Source organism: Schistocerca americana, chromosome 3 (genome assembly GCF_021461395.2).
Source record: "Schistocerca americana isolate TAMUIC-IGC-003095 chromosome 3, iqSchAmer2.1, whole genome shotgun sequence".
Classification (NCBI taxonomy): domain Eukaryota; kingdom Metazoa; phylum Arthropoda; class Insecta; order Orthoptera; family Acrididae; genus Schistocerca; species Schistocerca americana.
In genome coordinates this window covers 729,062,966-729,070,799 of record NC_060121.1, presented here as the reverse complement: position 1 = coordinate 729,070,799, position 7,834 = coordinate 729,062,966, and the positions used below count along the sequence as shown (strand labels likewise).

The 7,834-nt window shown below is 41.1% G+C and overlaps 1 pseudogene; it reads left to right on the top strand.

Moving 5' to 3' along the window:
• Positions 1 to 7,180: 7,180 nt before the first annotated feature.
• On the top strand, positions 7,181 to 7,298 carry LOC124608048 (annotated as a pseudogene).
• The last annotated feature ends 536 nt before the right edge of the window (positions 7,299 to 7,834 follow it).

Sequence of the window (7,834 nt, the reverse complement as noted above, 5' to 3'; positions counted from 1 at the left end):
TACTGGGCCAAGTATCAGCGTGCAAACCATTCAACGAGACATCATCGATATGGGCTCTCGGAGCCGGAGGGCCTCTCGTGTACCCTTGATGGCTGCACGATACGAAACTTTAGGCCTCGACTGAGCCTTTCAACACTGACATTGGACTGTAGACGACTGGAAACATCTTGCCTGGTCTGAAGAGTCTCGTTTAAAGTTGTATTGAGCGGATGGGCGTATACGAATATGGAGACAACCTCATGAATCCATGGACCCTGCATGTCAGCAGGGACCGTTCTATCTGGTGGAGGCTCTGTAATGGTGTGGGGAGTGTGCAGATGGAGAGATATGGGACCCCTGATACGTCAAAACACGACTCTGACAGGCGACACGTACGTAAGCATCCTGTCTGATCACCTGCATCCATTCATGTCCTTTGTGCATTCCGACGGACTTGGGCTATTTCAGCAGTACAATGCGACATCCCACACGTCCAGAATTGCTACAGAGTGGCTCCAGGAACTCTCTTCTGAGTTTAAGGGCTTCCGCTGGCCACCAAACTCCGCAGACATGAACGTTATTGAGCATATCTGGGATGCCTTGCAATGAGTTGTTCAGAAGAGATCTTCGTCCTGTCTACTCTTACAGATTTATGGACAGCTCTGCAGGATTCATGGTGTCAGTTCCCTCCAGTTCATCTTAAGACATTAGTAGAGTTAATTTCACGTCGCGCTACGGCACTTCTGCGCGTTCGCGGGGGCCCTATACGATATTAGGCAGGTGCACCAGTTTATTTGGTTCTTCAGTGTATTTTGTTTGCACGGACATACCGAGAACATAGAGCGAATTTAGAAATTCTGCTGCAAAGTTTGTGGTTTCATCTAGGTTCATCATTGTATAAATGGATTAAAGTATTTTTGCTTCCCCTAGTATATTCTGTATTCACTGATTCGTTTGTTGAACTACATTTTTTCTTGCTAAAGCGCATTTCTTACTGAATCTATCATATCCTACCACAGATGATTATACCGTGAGAACACAAGTTTCACGAACCAATTTGGAAAATAAACTGCGAAGAATAAAGATGAAGAAATAGTTAACTGATTACTTTCTTTTATGCTCAGTGGACTACATTAATGGAAATGAAGAAAGTAACACCTTGAACCCCTGTCCAGACGCTACTAGACTGTTACTCCAGTCTTCCATGCCTGTGGGATGTATTGGTAAAAATTTCACTCTTATGCGAGCTTAATTTCATTGTTTTCAGTACAGAAAAAAGACATTCCAACACCTCAAGGATGGTGTGAGTACATGATATCTATTGGGTGTGCCTAATGTTAATGGAATTTTTCTCGTAGAGATCACGAAACAGTATACCCCGCAGTCGTGACTAGAAGATAAGTGAGCATTTTGGACAAAAAATCTCTGACGTCAGCTTCAGCATTGCGGAAACTGATGACATCAGCATCAGCCCTTTTCCCAAAATCGCTAACAAGAGCATCTGGACCTCGGTAAATGACATTATTCCCAGAAATCCCTCCCTCCCCTCCTCCTGCCTCTCACCTATAGACAGTGGCGTTACACTTTTTTGGGAAAACGTGGAGGGATCCCAGGGTACAAATGCCATGCAAGCTTGGCCCTCACCCTTCGAGCAGTTTTGGTGTTTATAGTTCGATTTTATGAGTGTGGACATTTCTTCACTGTCTGTATATACGTCCAGGTCTCACGTGTTCAATTGACGAGACATTTGCTTTAAGCAAAGACGACTGTAACAGCTCTATTTGTTGTAAATGCGTCAGAGAAACGTGTTCACAGCATTCTGCGGAATGAAAGACATGATAACAGTTAACATATTACTAGACGGGGAATATTGTTCAACAAATAATGACAATTAGACAGAATGGTAAGAATAAATACCCTGCGATGTGGGCTCATTGCTCGCTACTTTGCCTTTGAGACACATAGACGCTATTGCAAGGTGCATGACGAACTGCTCCACAGCTGTTCTTGTCACAGAGGAGGACATGGAACTGTTCTGCGATGTAGTAGTGATCCGGGATGTCAGTCTGACCTATCAGATATGTTATCATTCAACAACGTCGTAGCGCAGGTACCGCTAATCCAGTACTGGACCAGGACACAGAGATGTTCCATAAGTCACAAGCCTTGTACATCAGGTTTGTCAGGAAATCAGGAGGAGTGTAGAATGACAATGAATGCCTATTGCTGTAATTGCGTGTGTGTATGTCAATAAGTATGTTCTAGAATTGTTCTAAATTTTTTAACCCTATTAACCAATAACAACTTACTCACACACAATGCTGGTGTATACCCGACAATTACACGATACATACGCTGCACATATGTCGCACATAGATGACGGTAAGATTCTTTGACAGTATAAAGTAATGACATCCTAGCATAGTCTCCAAAATGTTAGTCAAGTGACACCAAATCTGGATATCAGTAAAAAAATTGTAGGATACTCCAAAATGTAGATGTATCAGCACAAAAAAACTGACCACTTTATGTGGATATGTGTGTATCGGCCTACTGCCTAAATGTAGAAAAAGATATATGTAATGTAAATAATTAGCTGCCTGACATTAAGTATTCCTCTCCACCCAAATTAGTACTCGAGCAAGAGCTAATCACAGTGTCACAACATAGCCTGTAAATAAAATATTTGAATTATTTGTCACACGCTGTTAGTCCGGTATTTATCAGTTTGCTCTTAGTTTTAGGTATGTGCTCTGTAGTGAGAGAATTGGGCTTTGCTTATCGAGCAAACTTGTCTTGTATGCCCTCTGTATGCATCTACATTAAAATATTCTAGTGAATCGCATTGTCTGCAAGTCTCAGCCTGTATCTACACAAATGCATTTCACTAGAATCGGTGACTGCAAAAAAAAATTTCTGGTATAGGACATACTGAGATGGATAAATACGAAATCAGATATGTAGGAAACGCAGCACTGCCAGAATAGCGCTGCTTGTGGGTATTGTAGTAAAAGAAAAATGTGTTTCGACTAATGTAATTGAGCATTTCTGTGTCGTATTTGTTGGAGTCAGTGTAGTTACAAAAGCTATATGCAAATAGAACATAGTTAACAATAAAAATAATAATGACATTAACATGTTAACATGTCTTCCTTGTCAAGTGTAACCTGGCGTAAAAAAAAAAAAGGGTGGAGTAAATCAAAATACAAGTGTAAAAAATTAGCTGCCTGAAGTTAAAATAATACGGTTAGGGACACTACTTTCACTCTTAAGAAAGAAAAACTTTTACAACCCACGAAACAGTCGTGCATTGTCTATAATTACGACCACGGCTCGTTTCTTACTATGGGATTCGCCTTATCGCACGGCACCATAGGACTCGCGTGCCAAATCTGCCAGATGAACTGACCTGATGGGTAAGAAGAAAACAAAATCCTGGAATAACATCAGTGCTACACCTATATATGCGTCAGCACAACATCATAGTGCATAACTCTAAATTAAGATAGACAGTAACTGTACACCGTCAGAATGATATGGAGCATGATACGCAGCTGACTAGCACTGTAATGAGCGCTTTTTGCCAGGCACTTTGCGTTCCCACACACATAGCTGCGTCACCCAATACAAATTTAACATGCAGCCGGAAGTCGATTCACAACGGCATTTCATGCAACTCAGAACCCAGCTACCACTGACAGAGACATGTTCACACTGCCGGATACTGAGGCAGACATATTTCTCTCAGCTCCATTTACAAGTGGAAATGGATGCTGAGTTACTATAAAGTAAATACGGCATAATATTTCCCGTAAGTACACGCACACACACTACTCATCGCTATACACGCTGTACAAGTAGTGCATATGTAAATGTAAACGCTCTATAATTGTGAATTGATCGAAAATGAGGGGTAATCACAGGTTGTAAACTTTAAGTTCTGCGTGGAAATTCCATAGGAATGTGCAGCAGAGAAGTTGCTACCATACACCCAGACAGATGGGCAGTGTTATGCGAATAGTTTTATGCAGGGAAATAGGTAAAAGTAAACTCCCCGACTGCTCTCAGCTAGATGATTTGCAGGCAGGAACAGGACTAATTGTGAAAGCTATAAAAGAGATAGCTAACTGGAAAAAAATATGTTTTGCATTTTAAGAACATGCCTGCTTTGTACTCGTCAAATTTCTAACTGGAGAAAGATATAAATGATTCAAAGGTAGCTTTACGCTATAAATCAAAGAATTGAGCTGCATGGTTAAAACTTCACTGAACGAACTTAAGGGAAAGTGTTTTTTTCTGTTTGTAAATGCATATGGCGAAAATTAATAAAGGTTTTTTACTAGAATATTTGCTTGTCTTATTCACTAACCCACCAAAAAAAAAAAAAGAAATTCTGAGTAGTTTCCAACACAAACAATCTCGACATGTGTGCAGAATTAGCTAGCACACACTGACCCATTTAGGTATCTATACGTTTGCCAGCAAGACAGTCAGGTCTCTAGAGATATATAGCCATTTGTTACATTCCTCTTGCTAGATTTTGCTCTTATTCTTAATATTAATGAAGAAAACCGCTGGGGAGGTAATGCTTTTGTTGGGCGTAGTAACCGCAAAATAGCCGTTATTGGAGTAATGATGAAAAAATGTCAGAATCAAGACGATTTACTGCATTAAGGGACATATGATAAAAAATCTGTTTATAGATTCTGCATTCATATCTGAACCCGCTTAAATGTTGTATACCTAGCAATACAACAACCATTTGCAGAGTTTAAAACCGATGGAATAATTGGTAAATCGGAAGTGCTCCACAATAGCCTGCTGTCATATTCCAATGGGGAGCCTCTCTGCATACAATAAAAAAAATGCAGATCTTTGTTTCGTGGTCTGCACTTTGGCTACTGGAATAAAAAGTCTCTCAGCACTGTTAATGTGCCACGTATACGAAATAAAAAAGTTAAAAGTATTGAATAGGTACTTTCGCAAACCCCAGCTTTTCAGAACGAACGTTCGAGCTACTGGTCGAACCGGATGTTATGTGTAAATCAACGTCTATGTCACTATGCAAGCATTATATTAATGCAGCAGGAAAAACATATTTTTCGTCACAGTATCGTCATTAACTGCTTCTGCTATTGCATCAGATTAGAAAACACTAAGACTTACACTGGAAGACGCAAGTTGTAGATGTCAGGCACTTGTTTTTCTTCGTTAGTCAACCTACGGGGGTCGGATCCTTGCTATGCAGTCTGTCGATACAACTACATGTTTATTTGCAGTGATGCACTGACAACAGCTTCCACCTTTGCTACCCTACACAAAAATCATTTTTTCATAATCCGACGTTTCTATACCACAATTCCATAGTCATTCAAGAGTACTTTTCTCTGTGATAGTATTATGAAAATATCTATTTGATGCAACATATTCCTATGACTCGAACAGTAACCGATTTGATTTGTCTTAAATGACACTATCGTGGACGAGGCATTATCGTAGTTACTGCTGCACTAAGAAAGCTTGAGAAACAGAAAAGGAGGATTCGCAGTAATTTTCGATATCCAGCCCTAAGACATTGCTATACTGGCGACGCAGCGCACACACACACACACACACACACACACACACACACACACACACACACACACTACATTGTAATATAATTAACAGTTTACAAATGGAAATGCATCTGGTTTAGACATGTCCATGCGCACTTGCACCTTCAGGGTCAGGGCATAGGATGGGATGTAACATGCTTTGTCTAAGTGAATAACTGTATTGGAATGCTACATGTGAATAATATGCTAGAGGCTTCATTTTCGTTGCAAAGAGTAACATCTCATTCATTTGTGTACTCTGCAATGCTAGTGGCGCCCCGTATTATAGCTATATTGTGTGAAAAGACAATTCCGTAATGTATGTAAATTCTTCTAGCTTAGGAGAATTTAGTGTAGGGTACGCCTCTTCTGCGTTCGACAGTGCAGCTTCTATGTCGCTGATAATCCGTATGTGCAGTGCCATTTAAAATCTAAACCTGCTTGTACATCGATAGCTTAGAAGCAAGTTTGAGTACAGATCCGAACCTTTTTTTAAACAAAAGTCTGATGCGGCAGTAGTTACACACCGGTATTTATTACATACAGTTAGTTTAAATTGCTTTATGCTGCAGTATTCGCGCTCTATGGAGAATGGTCAAGTAATTTCCTTGCTACAATGTGTGGATTTAAAATACCACGAAATTTGTATGTAATTTAGTACCTCACCCAATAATTGTAATCAATAGACCATCTTTCCTCTCCCAAGAGATGTTGAGCATATGCTTCTTTGAGGTAAGTATCTATCGTAGCTTCACTCCTTGAGATCTCTGGTTTTGCCCTCGAGATTAATACATGGAATTCTGTGAAAATTCAGGTGGTGTATTGGTTAGCATACTGGACTCGCATTCGGGAGGATGATGCTTCAGATATGTGTCTTCAACGCTGTTCTTTAGAGAGAGGAATACATTCTATATGTCTCAGTGCCAATGTTGGCTGGTTGGTTGATTCAGGGGAGGGAATCAAACAGCGAGATCATTGGTCCCATCGGATTAGGGAGGGATGGGGAAGGAAGTCAGCCGTGCCGTTTCAAAAGAACCAACCTGGTATTTACCTGAAGCGATTTAGGGAAATCATGGAAAACCTAAATCAGGATGCGCATAAGATGAATTCGCTATTGCGAATGTGGACTACCATCAGCTGTAGAATGGAATGATGACAATGAAAATTTGTGCTGGACCAGGACTCGAACTCGGATTGCCCGCTTATCATGAGCCATAGACTTACCATTTGGCTACCCATGCATGACCCATGCTCAGACCAAAACTTCCATATGTCGTGAACTATGCGTCTATGACCTGAACTCTTACATCCATTATGTATATTCCTGAAAAGGTTAGATGTTGTACTTGAAAGTCACTTTCCCGTTATCGGCAGATAAGTACAATATTGCAGTGCCTGTGTTATTCTGATTACGGTGCAAAGTTCCTTTGGTCATGCATACACAGCCAGACCCAATCACCCCCATGTTGTGCTGTAAATTATAATGCACTCTTGAAAAAGGACGATTAGGAGTACAGGCAGACATCATGTCAGCACCTCAATAGTAGCATATAAAGAATCTGGTTTTATGAAATGCAAATTTGTTTCTTGCTACTAATTTTGCTGCCAACGGCCTTGCCACAGTGATAACACCGGTTCCCGTCAGATCACCGAAGTTGAGCGCTGTCGGGCTGGGCTAGCACCTGGATGGGTGACCATCCGGTCTGCCGAGCACTGTTGGCAAGCGTAGTGCATTCAGCCCTTTGGAGGCAAACTGAGGAGCTACTTGATTGAGAGGTAGTCTCAGAAACTGACATACGGCCAGGAGAGTGGTGTATGACCACAGGCCCCTCCACATCCGCATCCAGTGACGCCTGTGGGCTGAGGATGACATGGCGACTGGTCGGTTCCGTTGGGCCTTCATGGCCTGTTCCGGAGGAGCTTAGTTAAGTTTACTAATCTTGCTACTAATAATTCAAAATAGCTGGATAGGACATGGGGGAAATAAAAATTATATGTAAGCGTAGGCTTCCGCGGCCGTTGTCTTCTTCAATAAAATTCTTCAGGGTATCAGACCGCATCGTCATAATTTAAAATGCTGCAACGCTGGCCGAAACGTTGGCGCATTTTAAATTATGACGATGCGGTCTGATACCCTGAAGAATTTTATTGAAAAAAAATTATATATATATATATATATACACTCCTGGAAATTGAAATAAGAACACCGTGAATTCATTGTCCCAGGAAGGGGAAACTTTATTGACACATTCCTGGGG